This window comes from Macrobrachium rosenbergii, chromosome 12 (assembly GCF_040412425.1).
Source record: "Macrobrachium rosenbergii isolate ZJJX-2024 chromosome 12, ASM4041242v1, whole genome shotgun sequence".
Lineage (NCBI taxonomy): Eukaryota > Metazoa > Arthropoda > Malacostraca > Decapoda > Palaemonidae > Macrobrachium > Macrobrachium rosenbergii.
In genome coordinates, this window is record NC_089752.1 from 106,605,101 (window position 1) to 106,630,100 (window position 25,000).

The 25,000-nt window shown below is 37.2% G+C and overlaps 2 protein-coding genes across 3 annotated transcripts in view; one reads left to right on the top strand and one right to left on the bottom strand.

The window, feature by feature from the left end:
- LOC136843827 (uncharacterized) overlaps window positions 1–5,763 on the bottom strand; it is a 169,929-nt gene extending 164,166 nt beyond the window's left edge. The window contains exon 1 of the mRNA XM_067112620.1: window positions 4,545–5,763. The gene's annotated coding sequence lies outside the window, so the exon portion shown is untranslated. The remainder of the gene's footprint in view (window positions 1–4,544) is intronic.
- LOC136843828 (sodium-dependent noradrenaline transporter-like) overlaps window positions 1–25,000 on the top strand; it is a 294,066-nt gene that overhangs the window by 238,753 nt on the left and 30,313 nt on the right. The window contains exon 1 of one of the 2 annotated variants that reach the window (XM_067112622.1): window positions 24,881–25,000. This exon is cut by the window's right edge and continues 180 nt beyond it. The exons of the other annotated variant lie outside the window; for it this stretch is intronic. The gene's annotated coding sequence lies outside the window, so the exon portion shown is untranslated. Of the gene's footprint in view, window positions 1–24,880 lie in introns of those variants that run through there. 2 annotated transcript variants of the gene reach the window in all.

The following is a 25,000-nucleotide window of genomic DNA, read 5'->3' on the forward strand; positions in this document are numbered from 1 at the left end:
GGTTTTGCTAATGGATTCTAGGTTTAATTACATTTGCACCGCAGACTATAGCAGATTAAACTCCTTTTTCAATTACGTTACGGAGCGAAGAACAACAAGGTTATTTTTTTTTATTCTGTTTTATTAAAAAGCACCGGAACCTTATAGTGATTACTTTCTTCCACTAACCTCCATTGTCATAACACAGATCTAACGTGTATGTCTGTATACGGCACAGAGGTGAATCATTGTTGAAATTCTGTTTGTCTTCTTATCTGATCAGCTTATTATGTGAAACACTGGACGAAACTACCGCCTTTTTAGTTTTCTGTAAAAGAAAACTATTGTGCCGGCTTTGTCCGTCCGTCCGCACTTTATTCTGTCCGCCCTCAGATCTTAAAGACTACTAAGGCTAGAGGGCTGCAAATTGGTATGTTGATCATCCGCCCTCTAATCATCAAACATACCAAATTGCAGCCCTCTAGTCTCAGTAGTTTTTTTTATTTTACTTAAGGTTAAAGGTAGCCATAATCGTACTTCTGGAAACGATATAAGATAGGCCGCCATCGGGCCGTGGTTAAAGTTTCATGGGCCGCGGCTCATACAGCATTATACCGAGACCACCGAAAGATATATCTATTTTCGGTGGCCTTGATTACACGCTGTAGCGGCCGTACAGAAAACTCGATTGCGCCGACGAAACTTTTCACTGGTTTGATGCTGTGCCCAGTTTGTCTCGTAGTTATTGCTGGAATCACTGCTGAAGTGCCTCTAAAACGTTCATGGTAACCGATAATGAATTTTATATATAATTCTAGTGGAAGAAGAAAATGTGTCCTTGATCTTCCACTTTTCCAGGTGTTGTCGATCGTTTATGACAATCACATCCAGACTGTGGAACTCTCGCCCTCATTCTGTAATTCATTTATCATTTTACCTGTCTTTTTCCGAGGCGTATTTCTTACCATTGAACGAGTCGTTCAAAGCACATTCATTGATAAATTAATTGATTTCACAATTCCAGAAAATAGTACTTTCCCAGGAATTAAGAACTAGCGCAGCTTTGCAGCTGAGGTTTTCACAACTGCTGTATCTTTGGCAGTTTCAAAGATAGATTGTTAATGTACCTTCCTCACCCCCTTCCGTATTCTGCGCTATTAAACGCCATCGAAAGATTTATAGGTTAGATTCGCCTACGATTTCGAAGTTTTTTTTTATCACGGTTTGGAGGTAGATAACTGCATTTGTTAAAAATGTAGTGAATAATGATGATTGCATTTGAAATCTATAAGGTTTTTTATACGCGATTCCGGTCGTATGAAACTTAAAACTCAACGTGGAGAGTGGCAGCTTTTTGACTAGAGTGTCCGTTTTAAAACAACAGTGTTTATGTATATACATATATATACATATATATATGTGTGTGTGTATAATATATATATACATATATAATATATATATGTATATATATATATACATATATTATATATATATATACATATATATATATATTATATATACATATATATGGTATTTTGCATGGGGAGCAGCAAGTCAGATAATTATAGAGACGATTATTTGGAAATCATCAGATGACTGTAACTATTCATGGAGGAAGTATGCTGCAATGAACACAGTGGACTAACTTAACCCGAAACGACATTTATTCGGGTGATATTCAAACCAGGTCATACGAACTGTGTATAAAAAAAAAATCTCGTACCCAAACTTAGTGTCCAGTTTTTGGAAGAATTGTGGCCACATGATGGGAAAAAGTTTTGCATTCATTCTTCTACATCAGGGAAGGCCTAGAGTGGCAACTGACTCATTCAATGATTAAAAAAGTAAAAAGTGCGCCGAGGTTTCTTCGGCGCAATTGAGTTTTCCGCACAGCGTATAATCAAGGCCACCGAAAATAGATCTATCTTTCGGTGGTCTCGGTACAATGCTGTATGAGCCGCGGCCCATGAAACTTTAACCACGGCCCGGTGGTGGCCTGTCCTATATCGTTGCCAGACGCATGGTGATGGCAAACTTTAACCTTAAATAAAATAAAAACTACCGAGGCTAGAGGGCTGCAAATTGGTGTGTTGATCATCCACTCTCCAGCCATCACTCATACCTTAAATTTCAGAGATGTCCTAAAATTCGTATTCTGTTTATGAAATGAATTTAAATGTTTTCGTTTGAATAATCTTTGTAGAAACAGTTTTTCCTGATTTGATGGATTTGTGGAAAGTGAAAAAAAAAGGAGTTGGAGTGGTTGGACAGCAAAGTAGAGAAACCTAGAAATAAATAAGTAAAAGGATCTCAATGTGGAACTGGTAGAAAACCCGAAGAAGCACTCAGACAGCTGGGGGTCGTTTGGGTTTCTCAGGGGGTCACAAAGGGTTCGGGAAAATATAATTTATTTTCATATATTTGGATTAGCCAGTTGGGCTTTTCAAGGTTTTTGTTCGTGGCATTTTCAATAAGCCATGGTCTTCCTATCATTTTGTTTTGTCTTACCTTTTCACAAGGTTCGCCATTTCACAATTTATTACAGGCGTTGCGGTAATATCCTGAAGAGTCTCGTGGGGTCATAGGATGAAAAAGGTTAAGAACCTCTGCACTAAGGGTTAATAGTTAGATAGACTGGACAGCAAGAATGAGGAAAGGAAGCGGGAATGGAGGTAAAGTAAAAGGCTGAAACGTGGGTGCAACTGTAAATACTCTTTAGCAATGCCTACATTCCACCAAGTGAGGTGCACTGGCGGCACTATCCCCCTAAGGGATGCCCTGATTGGACGAAATTTCCAGTGATTTGTCTTCAAGAGTAATTTTCTTTTTTTTGGGGGGGGGAGATGGGACAGTGGCCCCCTCCCCATTAGGTCATGAATCATCATGACTGAAAGTTAATTATAACTTTTAGTCACTGAATAAAAGTTGCAAGCATCTAAACAGGTATTCCATTAAGCCTGATTAAAGTTGAATATTAGAAAAGACATACAGTATTCGTAAAGTATGCCAATATGCTTACGAGCAGAACATTCAATCCGATTCTTCTTATTAATGAGTTTCCACCTGCAATACAAATTCGTGTGAAATAAATTATCATTATGCAAATATATTTTTATTACTGGTGTTATTTATGCCTGATATAGACATTCGTGCGATGCAACGCCAGAGGGCTAATATTTAATTTAATAAATGAAATGGAGCTGCATTATTTGTTTGCTGTAGGTCATAAAGTTTACAAATGTATCTCTGTAAACTTATTAATTCTGCCTTACGTAAGTATTAATTATCGGTGGGAACTTATTGTTTAGTAAGTTATAAAATTTATTTAAAAATATATCGTATGGAAACTTCCACTGGCAAACCTTCTTCTTCTACCTGATTTAAGGATACCTTCTTGCAAAAATATTACGGCACCGAGAAGTTTTCATCGTAAAAGAAACGATTCATTAAAAAGTTTCTCGCAAATCGCCGTTTTTATCGAATAATGACGAGATGAATATGTCAAGTGTTAGGTTTTGGCAGGATCCATCATGAACGTCAGTCAGACGTAACAGGTAATTTTCTTTCTTTCGCCCCAGACCTGAGTCACAGTGCTTAGTGCATTGCAATTTTGCCGTTCTTCCTTCCTATTCTATTCTTTTAGTTTAGCTTCTTCCCCTTTTCTATTTTACTTCACTTCATCATTGGAATATAGAGTTTAGGCCAAAGGCCAAGCGTTGGGACCTATGAGGTCATTCAGCGCTGGAAGAGAAACTGAGAGTAAGAGTTTACAAAGGTGCAACAGGAGGAAAACCTCGCGGTTGCACTATGAAATAATTGTTAGGAGAGGGTGGAGAGCAACATGGAAGAAAGATTTGAATGGAGGTACAGTAAAAGGAATGAAAGGGGTTGCAGCTAGGGACCGAAGGGACGCTGCAAAGAACCTTTAGTAATGCCTACAGTGCACCCCGAGAGGAGCACTGACGGCACTACCCCCTTCACTTGATCAAAAAAGCTCCTGCAGTTACGTCAGGTTATAACCTAACGTGCATGTTGAGAAAAATACGTTTTTTCTCCAGCAAAATAATGGGTACATTGCCACCACACAGAACTCGGTATCTATATATATGAAAGTTTTAGAAGTAACTTTTTATTAACATACAGCTCTTGCTTTTCATGAGAATATAATATTCGTGCAAGAAATAATAATCTATATATTCATTCACATATTTAACTTTATTCTTTTCCTGGCATCTCCCAAAATCTGCTTACATTCTGAAGAATTGACGGTTAAAACAAATGTCAATTTACATTATAAAGCTAACAAATAACGAGATATATTTATATTATATATATATATATATATATATATATATATATATATATATATATATATATATATATATATTTATATATACATATATATATATATATATATATAAATAACATATATATACATATGTATGTAAATAATGTATATATACATATATATATGTATATATATGTGTATGTATATATATACATGTATATCTATATGCATACATACATACATACATACATACATTATCACATTCAACTGTACTCACCAAGGAGTATATTGCACAGGCGTAGCTTCCTCTCCTAACCGACCTGCAACAACAACACGAAGTCAGAATAGCCATGTCGTACTCGACCCAGGAGGTGTGGACGACGGAAGAATGAGACAGGTTTCCCTCACCAGTTGCGTTCACAAACTATCTCGCGTGCGCGCGCGCGCGCTTTTCCAGGCAGGCTTTCACAGTCAAGACGATTCTCTTTCAGAGTTCCTGTAACTGTATTCCACTAACATTCTTTCTCTACCTGTTTCTTTTGACCTGTTACCTCTCTTTCTCTCCTTGTGCACTTTTGTCGACGCGTTCACGTGTCAATTTTGCGAAGCAGGGTTGAGGGAATGGAATGTGAATTAATCGTAATATCTCTCTGGAATTCTATTAAAAGTCCTCTTTCTCTCTCAGGTACGCGGCTACTCACTTTTATTCCGATTTACTAAAGTATCTCAAAATTTCGAAAAATAAATACTCCATGAATTATCATTCCTTCCACTTTTTATTTTTTGCAGTGCCTTCGTTCGTAACTGTAATCATCAGCACATCTTCATATCATTTATCTGATAAGAAAAGTCTAATATGAAAAATCCTAAATTGAACCACTGGTTCTTCGTGTTAGTTGCTTTGCCTTGATTTCTCGATTATATCAGCTTCATTTTATGTAGCTTTCTTTACTTCTGCTTCTATTCTCAAATTATGTAACGTAGACTAACGAATTCTTGTCTTTATCTGTAATTAAAAAGATGGAAAATAGTTAACAATAACCTAACTCCGTTAAACAAGACGATTTAATATCTCTCAGGTGCGATTTCATGTGAAAGCAGTAAACAAATCGAAATGTCCTTCACGATTTATAGATATATCAGTGTTTATCAATAACCTGATGCTCCCTTTTTTGCTCTCGCCTCATCAAGAGTCGCTATTTCAGGGAACTGAACACATGTCGTTCATCTTCCTTCGCTCGCAGTTCACCAAATAAAAGTTTTTCAAGGCACACAACTCCACTGGTGATGAATTAAAATACGTCCTTACAGTGAATTCTTATTCCAAGTATCTTCCGGAGTTCGAAAAGGCTTTCAAAACCTGAATATCGCTGCATGTCATGAACCTTGATACAATATTTGGGTCACGATCGCAGGAGAGAAGTCAGGACGGGGTGAACACACAGCAGGATCGCCGCGCACCGGTCTCCAACCGTACCAAGAGCCAGCAGGACACTGACTGACTGCCACTGTTCCAGGCCAGCCACCGAGTGTTGCAAGGGTCCCGGAGCCCTCCGTAGTAAAGGGTTTGAACTCACGCGCTCCCTTCCCCTTCGAGACAAAGACGTAACAGGCTGGAAAATGACTGTTTTGGGAGAGGGGTGGTCTAAACCATGAATCATTCAGGAAGGCCAGTTTCTCCAAGGTTTTTTCATTACAAATTAAATATAGCGAGAAGCTGAAGGATTACGGTAAATCCACCAATATTTAAAAAAACCCGTAATGTATGATTCTTAGATGCCCGTACCTAACTGAATGATTTTGTGTTGAGATGCAGAGGAAAGAGTTAATTCGAGAGCCACCCTTTGCATACTGCAGGTGTGACAGAGAGTATTTGCCTTCCATTACTCTTCATGTTTATCCCTGGGGTCTCTTCGACGGAAATTTTTTCTTTTTTCCCTTCCACTTGTGACACAAAGATGGATATTACTGTTAGTGCATGATCATTTTATTCATTTATTCAGCTCATGCATGTTTGTACAGTACAACTATATAAGACCTTATCAGACACAATACATATTCACACACACAAACGCACAAACGCGCACACACACACATATATACATGGGTGTGTGTGTGTGTGTGTGCTGGCGCGTGCAAATGTGCTTGTCATTTATAAAACATTACTTTATCTGTTTATCCATTTATTTTATTCTGTACGTAATTGTGTATACCATCAATAGAATCACTGACCCATACACAAAGCAATCGCGCAGAATAATGGTGACACTGTTGGAGCTTTTCGACTACATAACGTTACCAATGGTCCTGGCCTGCCAACTTAACCCTCTCTTAAAATTGCGGTGCTTATTTACTGTGTATATGTATATGTATATATATATATATATATATATATATATATATATATATATATATATATATACATATATATATATATATGTATATATATATATATATATATATATATATATACATGTATATATGTGTATATATTTATATATACATACATATAATGCCTATATATATATATATATATATATATATATATATATATATATATATATATATATATATATATATATATATATATATATATATATATATATATATATATATCTCCAGTCGCTGTCAGTTGAAATTTGAATTTGTTACACAACAGCCTTTTTTTCCACGTTCTCACATTTCTAAACAAATCGTATTGTACCGACTGAGCACCTTGTTGATCTGAATGGGAAGGGAATTCTATTTGAGTGTGCTCCTTAAATTTTTCTATTCTATTTCATTTTCTGGAAAGTCTGCTGTGACAAATGAGGCCCCTCTTCAAGGGACGATTCTTCTCATTATCTCATGTGATATCTTCGCTGGCGTCAGCCAGATCTGGGTATAATTCCTCGATTTTGCCCGTTGTACCCGAAGTTTTGACTATCCTATCGCGTACCCCAGAATTTATGGCTTCAAGTTTTTGGGTGTCGGGAGGTGGCTGATTTCATACTGGTCTTTCTTCTTTTATTTATTTCTCTTTCGGAGTTTGACAAAGTGCGATTTGGAAAATTTGGATAATCAAATACTGATTCGATGAATTTATGTTTCCTTTGTGCTCTGATGGTGGTGGGGAGGAGGGGGCTACGTGTCGTGAATCTCATCAGCTTAGATTTTTTTGTTTTTCACAATTTTAGTTTCGCCCTTTTAGTTTTCTGTGAAAGAAAACTATTGTGCCGCCTTTGTCTGTCCGTCCGTACTTTTTCTGTGCGCCCTCAGATCTTAAAAACTACTGAGGCTAGAGGGCTGCAAATTGGTATATTGATCATCCACCCTACAATCACCAAACATACCAAATTGCAGTCCTCTAGCCTCAGTAGTTTTATTTTATTTAAAATTAAAGTTAGCCATAATCATGCTTCTGGAAACGATATAAGATAGGCCACCACCGGGCCGTGGTTAAAGTTTCATGGGCTGCGGCTCATACAGCATTATACCGAGACCACCGAAAGGTAGATCTATTTTCAGTGGCCTTGATTATGCGCTGTACTGAAGATTCGATTGCGCCTAAGAAACTTCGGCGCATTTTTAACTTGCTTATCTTTGGATTCAACTCCTCCCTGCAGTGAGACCTATCAGTCTTACTTCCTTAGTAAGTCTTAAGTAATTTCTTTTGCATCTGATGCCGGCTGCTTCTTTAATACTGACAATTTATTCTATATGTAGATTTCTAAAGTTCTTTAAAAACTTCCCTTTCCTTACGATTTCTTCGTTAATTCGCTGCCTGTACGAGAGAACTTGGACAATAATCATCCAAGTTGCGTCTTCTTCAAAGGCTCATCATTCTCCTCTGGTGTTTCGGGCATGAGTGTTATGCATCTTATTTATAAAAAAAAAAAAAAAAAAAAAAAAAATACCCTTACGGATACCGGATTTGAATTTAAGGATGTTTTTTCCTCGCCTTCTAGTCTTTGTTCCTGGTCCTCCCTTGTCTCTCCTCATTGTAGCTGGAGAATATTTTCCACAACTGTCTTTCAGGTTGAGATATGTCCCACCACCAAATGCTGCACAGATGAACCTTCTTTGTTATGCATAGAATCGTAATATTGCAATAAGTGTTGTATCTGTTCGTCTGCCTTGTTTTAATTTATATTATTATTGTTATTATTATTATTATTATTATTATTATTATTATTATTATTATTATTATTATTATTATTATTATTATTATTCAGAAGACGAACCCTAATCACATGGAACAAGCCCGCAGGGGCCAATGACTTGAAATTCAAGCTTCCAAAGAGTATGGTGTTCATTAGGAAGTAAGAGAAGGTAAAGGGAAATACAAAAAAAAGAGATCTCACTCATAAAAAAGATAAAATAAATTAATAAATAGATGAAAATGCATTAAAATGCAAGGGAAACAGCATTAGGGTGGCAGTGCATTGCTTCTTTGCTTGAACTTTTGAAGTTCCAAAACAGTACTCTAGATGACTTCTCGGTAGAACATTGGTGAGTAGTTTTCCAATTATGTTTCCGTTTGTATCCAGAAAATTCTCGTACTTTATACACGATGTCCCCAGGCCCAGGACTTCCAAATCTCTACTTGATCAACAGGGTACGTCTCTCTATTGACGGGTCCCCTGGGAGGTCAAGGAACTCCGGTGTCTTAGAGGCGCTGTCTATGTCGGCTGATAGATTGTCCTGTCAGTTCAACAGACGTTGCAACGTCAGGTTGCTTAAAATTTATTGGGCTGATTATTTTCGTCAATAACACAATAAGGCTTTTGTTACCACATACATTTTCTCATCCGCATCTTTTTTCTTTTTACTTTCCTTCTTTTCAAGTCTCCTTGCTGAAGCATTTACAGATGTTCAAAATTCACAACAATAAATTTTGCAAACAATTCGCTATAATAAATTTTGCAAACAATTTCTCAATAAAAAAAATTGAGCAAATTCCCAATAAAAAAATTTTGCAAACAATTCCCAACACAATTTTTGCAACAAATTCCCAATAAAATTTTTTTGCAAATTCCCAATAAGAAATGTTGCAAATTCCCAACAAAAAGTATTGCAAACAATTCCCAATAAGAAATTTTGAAAATTCCTAATAAAGAAATTTTGCAAACAATTCCCAATAAGTAATTTTGCAAATTCCCAATAAAAAAATTCTTGCAAACAATTCCCAATAAATAATTTTGCAAATTCCCAGTAAAAAAATTTGCAGAAAATTTCAAATAACAAATTTTGCCAGTTCCCAATAAAAAAAATTTTGCAAACAATTCTCAATAACAAATTTTGCTTTCTTCCCAAAAAATATTTTGCAAACAATTCCCAATAACATATTTTGCAAATTCCCAATAAAAAAATTTATAAACAAATTTTGCAATTCCCCCCCCAAAAAAAAATTTGCAAACAATTCACAATGAAAAATTTTGCAAACAATTCCCAATAACAAATTTTGCAAATTCGTGAAATGGCTGCCAAGGCACTCATTCCGGATCCTGCCTCGTAATGATGAAAGTGACGGAAGGCCAACTTGACTCTATTCCATGCTCAGCAGAAGCGTTCCTTCGCAGCAAAAAGATTTATTTCTTGGCGCCGGTGGAATAAGGCGTCGAAAAGGCAAGTATGAACAATTTTACACTAAATACATAAAATATTCAGTCTTATAAAGGCCAAGCGCTGGGGTCTGTAAAGCCATTTAGCGCTGAAAATAATGTTGAAGCAACTGTTAGGAGAGGGTGAAAAGTATGACGGAAGAAAGAGAATATGAATGGAGGTACAGTAAAGGGAATGAAAGGGGTTGCAGCTAGGGGCCGAAGGGACGCTGCAAAGAACTTAAGTAATGCTTACAGTGCACCACGTGAAATAACTGACTACACAGCCCCCTTACGGGGTTAATCTGGGGGTTACTTCAAGACCTGTCATGATTATTCCACCTTTCAATATTCCACAAATTATAGCTAAAGATATGCCTTAGATAAATCTTTATAAATAAAAAAAATTTGACAAAATAGATACTGGCACACCAACAGTCGAACAGTAAAACCAGTGCAAGTGAAAGTTACACTTTTATCAAACGGAAAATCATTTTCAGAACAACACTGACGATCCTACCGCGGCGAGGTTAGTCAGCTAAATTGCCATTGGCAATTTCAATAGGTTCGTGCAATAGATTCACTGTTGCTGGGACAGATACTTGGAACAGGGACATGGAATCAATGCTCTGAAGCAGTTCCATAACGGACGGGTAGATGTAGATATAATCCCAGGATATTCAGGTGAGATGGGATGTCATTAATCAGGGACTCGAACATTGCCCACGCACAGAGATCTTACGAAACGAAACAGAATGAAACTGTATGAAATGAAGGTCACGGGTTGTAGGCTAATTTATAAAGGCGTCCAGCAGACACAATAGATTTCGCAACGGCCGTTAACAAAGAGATATGCCTAGGTGTGTGTGTGTCTCTCTCTTAAGATATTATATATATACAGTATATATATATATATATATATATATATATATATATATATATATATATATATATATATATATATATATATATATGTACATATATATATATATGTTATATATATATATATATATATATATATGTGTGTGTGTGTGTTTGCTTCAAGTATCATCCATCTGCTCAGTGATTTATCAGGCAACAAGGTAATCCACTCCTATATTTCAGCACTGCATAAACATTTTTAGGCAAGTAATTTTTCTAAAATAAAAATCTCGAAATGGGGTCAGGAAGTATTCCAGAAGTTATATATATATATATATATATATATATATATATATATATATATATATATATATATATATATATATATATATATATATATATTTATATATATACATATATATATATATAAAAATATATATATATATATATATTTCTCCTGCACGTCTTGAAGAATAGAAGGCACCACCACCATAACTTCCGATTTTATTCATAGTCCGGAAAGCAAGAAAAATAGAAGGCGAAGCTGTGGTGTGATTGCTGGTTGATTTATGTGCCGGTAATGAGATGGAAAAGGGCTTTGAAAGAAGAAGAAGAAGAAAAAGAAGAAGAAGAAGAAGAAGAAGTTACTGGAAGGCACAATTCAGTGAGAGAGAGAGAGAGAGAGAGAGAGAGAGAGAGAGAGAGAGAGAGAGAGAGAGCTGGGAAGTCTTTGAAGTCTTTCAGTCCCTTGAGGGAGAGCCTGTGTAACTATAAGAGCTTCATATGCTTTAGGCAAAAAGCAATATAAAAAAAAGAAAATTAAAAAACACGGGCACATTTTGTCAACAACCTTGTATAAGCATAAGTGTAATAGCATTACTAAAGTTTAATAAATAGCTGTCAGATAAAGTAACTGAAAAGTTTTGGAAAGGTATCTGAAAAGATAGAGAATAAAATCAAATAAAATTTGGAGATATGGCTTGCTAAACAATAATATACCCTTCACATTTATCTCATCTGAAACGCGACCTACAATTTCCTAATCTTTAAACCTTGAAGGAAATTACTGAAAATGTACGGAATTGAAATCAACCATGACATACCATATAAAATTAGCAAGTTATCAAATTGCACCGAGAAAATACGCCAGAGAAATGTGGAAATTATCATCTGATCGTGGCTTCTGGAGTGAAACTCAAAAGTTTTAGGTTAGTAATGAATCAAACGTTTTTTACAGGCGCTGAATATCTGAGTATAGGACCTTCCAAGGTAGAATCCCCTAGCGTGGCGAAAATTAGAGTCTATGATATTCAAGGTTATTTGTTGATAACATGGGCGCTAAGAAGAAAAGAGGAAGTAAAGCTTAAGAGAACAGAGATGAGAATGCTGCGGTGGATTATGGGAATGTCGCTGCTTGAGAGATTGGAAAATGATGAAATAAGAAGAGCAGGCTCAGTAAAGATAACAGAGGTGATAAGAGAGATACGATTGAGATGGTATGGGCATGTGTTAAGGATGGATGACGAGGAGGGAGTGAAGAGGGCTTGGGAAGAAGAACCTGTTAAGGGAGAAGATCGAGAGGGAGACAGAGAATTAGATGGCGAGATAAAATGAAGGAAGATATGGAGCGAAGAGGTTTGGTGGAGGATGATGCCTTGGATAGAAGGCGCATCAGGCAACCGACCCCTTAACGCAGGGATAACGCTGGGAAAGAAAAGGGTATTCAAGGTTATTTGTTGTTGCTGCGACAAATGCTGATGCCTTTACGACTTTTTTTACGACTGTTTTAAGTGAAATTCGGAAGTCAGGCATTCAATCTCCCCCAACCAGTCACCCCCACCCCCCAAAAAATAAATAAATACCGGGAATACCAGTCAGTGGTACGGTTTTGAGGGCTGTATTAAAGCGATCAAACATCTGATTACGATACTTTTCAGAAACTTGCTATTAAGAAAAAATTCAGAGCTAGAGTCAGTGAGTTAATTGAAAAGTTAGTCGAGATTAAAGCCAAGGAAATAATGGAAACACGCAACGATTGGGGGCACCCCTCCCCAACCCCCAACCCCCAACCCAACGACGACACAGACTAGGCACGTCGGCGGGACTACGTACCTTCTTCTTTCATGGGAGCAGCGACCCCTTATTTTATAGTCGGAAGGCCCTCGACCTCGTGAGAAGCGCAGACAATTCGCTCCCAATGCGTACCCGAAACGGTTTCCAGAGACAAAGAACTTCTCCTTCCCGCTCAGATTGTCACCTAACGAGGAACCGTGATGGAAGGACATTGGGGAAAAAATTGATTTCAATAAGCGAGGAAGGAGACTCTTGTGATTCGCTTATGGAATTCAGGCTACCAAGCCGAGCACTTTGGGTGCTTTCGGCCATTCAGCGCTTAAGATAGTCAAAAGACGGAGTTGAAGTTGTTGAACAGCAAGAATAAAGAGCTAGAAAACGGAGGAGATGAAGTACAATGACCTCAAGGTGGAGCTGGGAAAAAACTTTTTTATTACTGTTGGAGAGGTTGGTCAGCAAGAATGAAGAAAGGAAGCGGGAATAGAGGTAAAAGAAAAGGCTAAAAAGTGGCTGCAGCTAGGGGCTGCAAACACTCTTAGTTATGCCTACAGTAAACCACTTACTTGCACAGATGGCACTACCCCCTACGGGAAAATGGGGTTTTATGGAAGCTTATGAGTCTAACAATTGCTACATTAATTATCAAGGACTAAAATACACTTGATACTCGAGTTAGCATAAAGGGAGTAAAGGAAAAATATTGATGCAGTTACCCCCGTACCCATAAACGTAATTGTTCATTTATGGAAGTTTTCAGTCACATGAACTAATTTAGTTCATCGTCAACTTTTCTCATCATTAACCTTTTAGGAAAACCAACATTCTTATTCATTTCATGAAAACATTCCTAAAGCACAAAGAACGTTTATCAACTTCAAATAGCCGCCGATGACGACTGAAGTAACTTAAAAAATGAAATATGTCCTCCCTAAGGATGCTTTTCATTTTTTCCTAATCCCTTTAAACTAAATCTCGTTAAACTAAATCTCTTTTCCTAAAATTCATAAATACATTTCGTCATCTTTATATATCTATAGTCTATGGAACCTGTAACAACCCTTCCAACATTTTTTATTCAATTTCTTTGACTAAAATTTATATGAGGAAAGAGTGTAAAGAAAAAATCGCTAAAAATATTTTACAATTGGTGTTCCCTAGGGGCATACTGCTATACCTTGAATATTTGAAATTTTACTGAAGACTGTATCACATGGTGATTCAACCATCTCGTATAGTGTTGATCAAATTAATGTTAATAATCGAAATGATTTAACGGATTACTCGGCGATATCCACAAAAGAGCCAGTGTAGTTAAGCTTGTTTCTGTCTCAACATTATAGGAACACGTAACACTATAAGTCAAAAGAATATATTATGATTTAATTACGTCTTCCTGTTCCAAATATTGGTCGAAATTTACACAAGCTCACGGTCTTCGAAGATGAAAAAAAAATAACGACACTCAAATTTCCCCCTCTCTCTCTCTCTCTCTCTCTCTCTCTCTCTCTCTCTCTCTCTCTCTCTCTCTCTCTTCCCCGCATTAAAACTCCCACCTTCCCTGAAAATAAAGGCCAGCCTGAGTCGTTAAACGCAGTTAATTATGATTCGCATGACCGAGGCATTCTTCCACTGAGAGAGGCCCAAGTTCGACCATGAATTGTTGATTTTCTAGAGCTACGGCGTTGAGGGTGAGACTGAATGTAAGAAAATGTCGGGATATAAAACATGGGGGAATGATGACAAATATTCCGCACCAAATGGTGACTGTAGGTGCACTTTCAGACACACAAACAATACACATGCATATTATTATATGTAAATGGATGTGTATGGTGTATCTAAAATGCTACCGGAAATATTCAGATTTGTAAAGAAAAGGAAAAATTTATTTTATATATATATACACAGTATATATATATATATATATATATATATATATATATATATATATATATATATATATATATATATATATATATATATATATATATATATATATAAATATATATATATATATACTTGTAAAAGTGAATGTAAATACGCTTGTATGTATATATGTATAAACTTCTTAGGATACATTCGCGAGTGAACATGGTTATGTACATGCAAGTATAAACATACGTTAGGCAAATGATTCCACTTATTTACACTATTTACAAACAGCAAAACAAAAAGTGATCCTTTAACAGCTGGTTGTGAGAGCCAAGATAACTGTTACACATCAGCTACTAAACTTTCCCTTTCCGCACAAAATACGTCATTTGCCCGAGTTGTAATTACCTTCAATGCTCTAAAAGATGAAAAAAAAAAACTATATCCGTCGGTTTAACTCAGTCTTTGATCTTGTAACTGGAGTTGATTATGTTATCAAGTATTTTACGGTGCTATCAAAGGCTCTAAGAAACATTTTTTTCCCATAGCAGGCGCCATCTGCTATCAAATCCTAGAGGTAATTAGAAAATAGGTCGATCAAAGAGCTGTGGCCGTATCCCGTACGTAAACATTAAACTTTTTCCCCCTATGATATTTGCTTGTATTTGCGCGGTTTTACATCAAAAATGAAAATTAATACCTACAGTAGTTATATGTTGAAGTAAAATACGACTCAATACAGTCCTGTTGAAAAACTGAAATCCAATTTGCTTCGTCTTTAGTGTTCTGTAAAAGAAAACTATTGGTGGCTATTATTCTGTCCGTCCGCACTTTTTCTGTGCGCCCTCAGATCTTAAAAACTACTGAGGCTAGAGGGCAGCAAATTGGCGCGTTGATCATCCACCCTCCAATCATCAAACATACCAAATTGCAGACCTCTGACCTCAATAGTTTTTATTTTATTTAAGGTTAAATCTAGCCATGATCGTGAGTCTGGCACCGCTGTAGATGTCAACAACACAGACCACCACCGAACCGTGGCTGAAAGTTTCATGGGCCTAAGTTTCAGCTGAAAGTTTCATACAGCGTTATACGCTGTACAGACAACTCGACTGCGCCGAAGAAACTTCGGCACAGTTTTTACTTGTTTTCATAGCAAGCGCCATTTGTTATCGAATCCTAGAAGTAATCAGAAAAGAGGTCGATCAAAGAGCTGTGGCCGTAGCCCGTACGTAAACGTTAAACCTTTTCCACCTGTAATATGTGCTCGTATTTGCATGGTATTACATCACATGGCTACCAAAAGCGAAAATTAATATCTAGTTGCATGTTGATGTGAAATACGACTCAAGACAATCCTACAGGAAAGCTGACATCCAATTTGCTTCCTTTTTCCTCATTTGTTATTAATAAATGTATGGTGAAATGTATGACTGGACCTGTTGATCTGTGGATGTGTTTGTATAAAGAAGAAGGGTAGTGTGCGTGCGTGTGTGTGTGTGTGTGTGTGTGTGTGTAGGAATTAGAAGGACAAAAATGGGCTGTGTCTGGGGTACCTAAAAGGTACAGAATTAGGGAACACTAGCACTTGTAGTATCAGAACTCTGAGGATAAGCATAAGAATAAAAGCTGTAACCTAATGGTGAATGAGTCTGGACCAGTAATGGAAAAGCACGAGACTGGAAAATGGTGATTTTGGTAAAGTATGAATCTGTGCCTGGCTGGATCTAGAGACCAAATAAGGGAAAGATTTGTTGTGTTAAGTGGTTTAAATGCTAAGGTAGCTGACAGAGATGTATGGAGTTCCTGATGTAATATGGACCCCAAAATTCTAGTGTGATAACATGGCCCATTACCTCCAACATAATTTGGCTACTGCTCATTTGCAAAGCCAGTAACATACGTTGTTCCTTTTCATTTTTCATATTTAATTTCAAAAGTACTTTGCTGTTTCCAATAACAGTAGTGTTATCCCTGCTGCATGACAGAACACTTAATGATTCTATTTAAATATTTTGTACAGTTTTCTGCAAGAGCTTGAATGTAATGGTTTCAGTTCCTGAGATCACTAATGCTTCAACGTGGCCAGATAACACCAGTTCAGCTCCTAAATTTTATATAACAAAGTCTCATCGAAAATAAGAAAATGTGGGTAACACTACAACATTGGAATCAAACTTTTTTCCATTTTCTGCTTCCTATTCAAGTTAGTTCTAAGAAAAAAAAAATGCTACCACTGAAAAAAATACAAACAAGTCGGACTTTCCCCTAAACTTTACAGCACGGCTTATTTCTAAACACCGAAAAGTTACCGCAAAAAAAAAAAAAACTTCCGATCTCTCCTTCGTTTTCGGTCGCACAAAAGGCACCGCATCTTTTTGTTTCTCTTCCCGCGAGAGGAAATCTCGCGTCCGGATGCTGCTGACCCTGTGAAAAATCCCTAGACCTAATTTTCGAGGAATGGTCAATCGCGAGAGATGGGTGGTGAACCCACAAGATAAAAGCGTCTCCCTAAATAAATGTTTGTCAAAGGATACAGAGAGAGAGAGAGAGAGAGAGAGAGAGAGAGAACGTGTGCTGTCACAAACCTTCTCCTTTCAGCCAAGGTAAAAGTAAGAGCCATCATTGCCTTAATCGAACCATGACCATAGTCGCGACATCTGCCCAACATTTCATCGCAAATTTCTACTTTTAACTTTCATCTGACCAACGTTTATCACCCAATTAAGAATCCGCTTGCGTGTCGTGGGTTGTACCTGGGGTGACGGGGGAAAATAACGAAGGAAGAACAAGCTGAAGCGAGTGATCAGTATATCATAATCAAAATGGGAAAACCCGACAACGTAATCCTCACCCCACTGGAGTGAAACCATTAATCTTATGTTTTCTAGCTGCTCTCTCTCTCTCTCTCTCTCTCTCTCTCTCTCTCTCTCTCTCTCTCTCTCTCTCTCTCTCTCTCTCTGTTGTTTTATAATGCTGTGTGGTAGTACCAGAAGAAAATCGCTCCAACCTTACCGCCCCCCCTCGATTTTTTCGTCTTTTTCAAGAAAATTTCCAACAATATTTTCAAACATACTTAATAAACAGCAAGAAATATTAATACATGTCATGGAATATGTTAATATTAATCTTAACAAACTTGTGAATAATGATTAAATGATGAAGATAATTGTGGTTAAACAAAAAAATACTCACAAAATTAATATTGCCCAAAACAGGTAATACATAAGAAGTATGATCATAATAATCCTAAACTATACATAATGATTAATGATGAAGATAATGGCAATTAAAAAAAAAATACCCGAGCTCCAAAAAATTAATATTGAGATACCTAGCTAATAAATATCAATAAATATGAAGTAGGTCATTATTTACCTGATAACCCTAACAAACTAATGATAAAGCCACTGGTGATTAATGCACATGAAATCAGGGGCGTCATTTGGGGGGGCTGGGGGGCAACTGCCCCCCCAAGAATCAAGATGCCACCCCCAGCCTCAACTTGCCCCCCCCACCCCACCAAGCCCGAAGAAGTAACAGCAGCTGGTTTTCCATTATTCCTACCGAAATTTAAACGTGTCATCACATTAAATTATATCTATCTATCTGTTTTATGTGCTTCAAAAAGCACATAAAATAGCTCAAAATAAAAAAAACAGGTGATTAGGCTCGCTGCGCTCGCCAAATCGCCTTTGCTCCCCACCCCGCCCCATCAAAAATCTGAAATGACGCCCCTGCATGAAATAGTCATTAACGGACGAAAAGGCAAGATGATTAATGGCAAAAAATACTTTTACTCACGAAAACTGGGGAAGTTCTTCTCTTGTTTGTCTTGTTTGCTGAGTAATCAGTTGCATTAATCAAGAGGGTTCCGCAATGCAGGAACGACTTCGCCACAACTGCGTTTGTAGTAAACTGACAGAAAGACGATGACGTGGCATTGTCTGCTGGAAGCCCATGGTGACAAAGACCGTGTCGCCGTCACAGAATTTGGCTGTCTTCATGGTATTGGAAGCCACAGATATTTTTCCATATCGTAACAATAGGCCTAATGAGATCTTCTCTTCATACCCACATAACTAGCCTTCCCATTACCTTTTCCCTCTCCTTTCTCGTTGATATCACTGCTTTCCCGTTTACTCTCACCTATTCTGATGCTGTCTTGCTCAGTAACAAACAACCCTGGTCTGAAAAACTTCAAGATGTTACAATGGCGACTGAAAACTTTCTCGGAATTTTTTTACTTCAGCAGCGACATCTGGCTGGCTGACATCTATCCAAGTAAGGTATTTTTTTTAGTGCCCTGATGCTGAAGTGAGACTTGAAACACTGCCGGTTCAGGATGTGTTTACGGGTGTAGTGGCTGGAACAGACTGACTTAGCAGTTTATGTACACTCGGCAAGAAATGTTTTTTTAAATCTTCGTTATTGCTCAATAATGCGGCATCTGGCAACTTTAGAAAGGGGAGGAGCTTCAGTCTTAGTGCTTTTGGACCTCCTACAATCATATTCTACGATTCGACATCATTGATAGTAATTTATGTTCTGAGCAAAATAAACATTTTTCGACGTAACCTAAATTAACCTCTATTAAATGAATTTATGACACCACAATGAACGGAATGCTTGTTAATCGGAAACGCGATCTTCCATTGTGAAATCAAGAGTTAAATTTGAGCAATGTCCAAGGAAAAACGTAGGGGGACAATAAAGGAACGAATGCAATGTTACGATGAGAGAGAGAGAGAGAGAGAGAGAGAGAGAGAGAGAGAGAGAGAGAGAGAGAGAGAGAGTTGTTGTTGTGTGCCTAGGCCTTATGTTTTATTTTTTTTTAGAGATTGAGCCACTATATTTGTATAGTATGTTTTAGCAATGGGGGAGAGAGAGAGAGAGAGAGAGAGAGAGAGAGAGAGAGAGAGAGAGAGAGACAGGCAACGTCAAGAAACATCCAGTTACTTGTGTTTTCACACACATCATAGAGAACAGCTTTGGTCAACTTACCGTAGCTGTCGCAACATTTACTATTAATTCCAGCTGACTTTTAACACCCTGAAATACAAATATGAATGTGTAAAAATTAAAGAAATTATCACTACCTCGCTGCAATAATAAGTCCATAACGGAAAACGAGTAAATATTGCCGTTCTGATAAACAGTACTACACCGAGATATCCATACACTATCTTTTAGATTCTATGAACGAAGTCATCTGAGAAATTCTGATTACTTCGGACATGCATGGTGTTTTTAAGTATCTGAACGTTTTTGTTTTGCAGATTTAACATATATGATATAATTTGCATTGTATTTTCTATTCTAAGAAATTTACAGATTATGTGTTTTCTGTAAGAAAAAATTAAAATATGCTCCTGTATCTTCACTTTTCTTGCCGAGTGTACATGGAAAACCTATTATTTTCCTGGTGTTGGGGTTCGTGCCCCTCAGGTCCTTGTTTGTTGTTTCTCCCTTAGCCAGCTTTTCCACAGCAATTGGGTCCTCATAGCGGTTATTTTAGGTAACATAACAGCTCAATGTCCACTTCCTGCTTCATCGGCCCTGCTAGTATTTCTTTTTGGAGTGCGCTATTTGCAATTGTAACCAGCAAGCCTTGAAGATCACAATAATAGCTCCATCCCTTACTTGGGAAAAAAAACTTGGTCTTGCAGCTGCAAGGGGGAACATTTTTCTTGGTACTAGTCTTCTTAACATAGTTTTGGCAAGCTAGACCAAGGTTTTTTGCCTGGTAACAACCTTAGAATCCCATATTTTTGGTCTACTAGGCAAACTTTTTCTTCATTTTCCCGCTGAACTAGGTTGCCAGCCTCATCAGTAGAAGGTTCCAAAGGTTGGGAACCCACTGCTGGTGGTGGCACTGGCACTAGCTTCAAAACTGATGGGGGTGGCACATTTGCTCAACATGTAAGAGGCTGCTAGTGGCGCAAGGGGTTGGATCATCACATTCTCTACCACTTGCCTATCACTGTCATAGGATGCACCCACTAGTCATCTGTTGTTTCACTGTCACTTTAATCTAACAATAGGCCTAATGAGATTTCTCTGCCCACTTAACTAGCCTTCCCTTTACCTTTCCCCACCTCCGTTCCTTTTTAATATCACTGCTTTCCCCTTTACCCTCACCTATTATGCTTTTACAGGGAAAGGTTCATAATCATCACAATCGCACGAAGTATCATCCAAAACATTTTCACCTTGACCAAAGAAGCAACAGACACACTATCAGCGGAGGCGTGGCCACATCGAACACTTACATAAAAACAGTGCAGTCAAAAATCACTAAAGCGGTAATATTATCGGTCGATAATGAACAATAACAACGATAATAACAATAAAGCTGTGTATTTACGGAGAGAGCGCGTGTGTTCAATGAATACTGGATATTCCGAGCGCTGATTGGCTCTCTCAAGACAATAACAAAAGCGCCGATTGGTTAGACAGCAACTCAGCTTGGAACAATAGTCTTAGTGATTGGTATACCTTTTAACGGCTCCCCAGCAACGTGATTCGCTTACTGTCCAACACTGCACAGAATATAACATTTTTCTCGGTGACAGAAATTCTTCATAATGTGTCTCCCGATACATGGTGAGCAATTGTTTCGTTAGGCAAATAGCGGATCGTATTAAAAGCAATTTCTGGCTATAACGAAGGTGGCACATAGCCTTAGTCTGTATTTCTCATTTCTCTCGAACAAATGCTTGAAATGCAGATGCCTTTTGAAACCTGAATATCGTTGGAAGTGGCGCATAACATGTTTGCCGATTGATACAATCAATTTAAATACGCAAACACACACACACACACATATATACTGTATATATATATATATATATATATATATATATATATATATATATATATATATATATATATATATATATAAAATTTTTACTCACATCAGGATCAGAACCCAGGTCTTTCAATTGAAAGGCAAGGGCGCTGCCCACTAGGCAATTGAAAGACCTGGGTTCGATCCTGGTGTGAGTCAGAAATTTATTTCTGTTCCACACGTGATTGTGTGTTGATATTCCTATATATATATATATATATATATATATATATATATATATATATATATATATATATATATATATATATATATATATTCATTTGTAAACCATTCTCATTCATACACTTACTTAGGTATTTTTGATTATGGTAATGACAAGACCTTCGTTATACCTGTAACCGAAAACTCCTAATCCTTTTTCTAGTGAACACAACACAAGCGCCGCTGCAAAACAAGTAAACAATGGCTCCTCTACTGTCTGTCACTCGCGGTATTGCTCAAGGCACAACAGGCAACTGATACTCAGCCTAACAAAAACAAAGTCTAGTTAATGGAGCTTCACATTTGCATGGGAAAGGGTGTGGTTATCCCTCTGTAGCAGCGGTTCTCAAATTTGTTGGTGTCGTTGCCCCCGCCATTGGTGTGGTAGACCATCATTACCTGTTACCCTATTCCTCTTCAGTCATGTGAAGTTATAAAGGACAAAAATATTGGAATGCTTAATTTCTAATGTATTTTATATGTAAGAAATTAATTTTTATTTTACTCAAGTCTTAAGAAATAAAGAATTTAGATTTTAGACATTATTCCTTTGATAAAAAATGAAAAATAAAGCATTGTTCATTTTATTGCAAATTGGAATTGCCTCGTTACCCCCAGAAAAGGCTTCACTACTCCCACGGGGGTAATAACCCCCCAGTTTGAGAACCACTGCTCTATAGTCTACTAATTGTGAAAACTTACGGACGTTCTCGTTTTAGTTAAAGGGGGTTCTATGTTTTACAAGCAATGATGATAGTGATAATCTCTTTAATAACTATAATAATTTTTATGATCGCAACGGGTGAAAAATCTCATGTTTATCTTCAATCTCTTCCACAAAATTACTACATATATATATATATATATATATATATATATATATATATATATATATATATATATATATATATATATATATATATATATACATTGCAACAAATCACTGGAGAAAGGTGAAAGGAAATGACTTGACCGGAGCTCTTTCGTGTATATCCACACCTCATCAGGGTTCAGGTACAAGGGACAAGGAAACAAATACAGAGCCACAAGGAGACTTCGTGGCAAGACAAACGACGCTAAAAAGATAAACTACGCTAAAAATTACGGAACGGTGGCAATGCTTAATAGCCTACTTGTTTTAAAACACCATTCGTTAAAATTTCATCAACTTTATGCAAACCTAGGCCGGTATTTAATAAATTGTCACAGTCTTTTTTAATTATACAAGATTCTATTAAATTCCTTTTCACCAGATCATTGCAAAACATAATTTCCTTTGATTCCGTCCAATTAATACTATGACTACTATTATTCATGTGCACAAATAATGCATTTGGGATGTTACCAGTTCTTACACTATATTTGTGTTGTTTTAATCGAACAGCCAGCGTCTTCCCACTTTGTCCTACATAAGTTTTATTACAATGTTTACACGGAATCTTATAAATACATCCTGTTCCATTTCCCGGTGAATTTCTAATTTGCAAGTTTCTAATAGTTCCTAGCGTTTTAAACGCAATATTGATACCCGGTGGCTTGACTTGTCTCGGTATGTTATTAAAACAAATATAAAAAGGAAGCACTAAAAGATTTTTGTTGTCGAACTTTTCAGTTTTCTCAATCCGTAAAACGTTTTTCTAGCTTTACAAAAAATGTTTTCAATAAAATTGTTTAGATACCTCAAATTGCCAGCAATTTCACGTGTCTTGTCAAGTTCTTGATCTAAAAATGGTCAGAGGCACTGGATAGGCAAAAAGAAAGAAAGAAAAAAAAAGAACTGTAAGGCAGTTCATTTGTTTAAGGAGAGTCTCCTGAGTGTTCTGGCGGTTGTTGAGACAAAAATGAAATTGCAGTGTGAGCAGGAAATGAAAAGACAAATGACGATTACGGCTGAGGTTGGTAAACTTTACAGAGCTAGGAGACACGTAAGTCAGAAAGAGATTGCCGAAACAATTGCAGATAACTGGAAACCTTGAGTTTAATTTAGAAAATTATGTGAGAAGAAATTTGAACAGAAAAAAATGAAATCACAACATCATATACTGGAATTCTTTTGCCTTAGTTATAATAAATCTCCAGACTCAGGAAGAGACCAATAAATTTTTATTGGAAATTACCGCACTCAAAGTTATGTTTTGTCAACGGCAGGTTGTCAAATCCTGATGATTGATAGGGCTACTTGACTTTCATTTATGTTCACAAAGATGAAAAATAAAAATGTGGCCCGTGATGTTTGTTTTTCATTTCCGCTTTCCTCCTCGAGAGGCCGGTTGGGTGTCAGTCAAGCGAGCCTTTTTGATTTTCGGTTTGATGGGAGCGTTCTGCGTGTCTCTGCGTATGTCTGTCTGTCGGTCGGGGGACACGACTCCTTTTCCCCCACATGTCTAATCGTCAGGTTTTCAGCTTTATGGCTTCAGCTTTGTTCTTTCACAAATCCTATTAAGGTTGAGTTGAAATTGACATTTATGCAAGCATGAGCTCCCTGACTCTTGTCTGACAGGATTCCAGATATAAATGAGTCCTGTCTTTTATGTTACTGACATCAGTTCACCTCGCGTGGTGCACTGTAGGTATTACTAAAGGGTAATTGCAACGTTCCTTTGGTCCCTAGCGCCACCCACTTTTTAGCCTTTTACTTTACCTCCATTCGTGCTTCCTTTCTTCCATCTTGCTTGCTGTCCCACCACTCCAACTTCCTGTTTTCACTGTCTTAAACACTGAATGGCCGAAAGTAACCCCGTGCTTGGTTTGACAGCCCGAATTTTATAAACGAATCAATCAGTCTCTTTCGTGCATGTTCGTGGAGTAGATCTTTAACAAGCTCTCTTCACTATTAAGTGAATGGAATGGGGATCATTCCATGGTTAAAGTGAGGATTTTAGATACCGAGAAGTTATTATGTAACTAAGCCATCACGTAGCCTAATGATCCTATCGGGCGTGACGATAAAATATTAAAATATATGTTTCCCATTAAACTTGTTTACTTCAGAATGTTGACTGCAAGTAAGGAAAAAAATCCCTACAAAAAATTATCTCACCTTGGACTTTAAGATTGACCTAAGTATGTGTGTAAATCTAAGGCCGCTTCCCTCGGTCCGAGTGTGGGTGTAAAGTTGTTGAAGACTATTTTGGGGACGACCAATAGGTCACTAGTACTCTCGTGACTGTAGTCAGTCAGCTCACGTCATCTTCATACCACAACTACACTGCCTCGTTCATTTGCCTGTCTCTGTACCGTCCGGACCTGCGTTGTGATTCTCCTCAAACACTA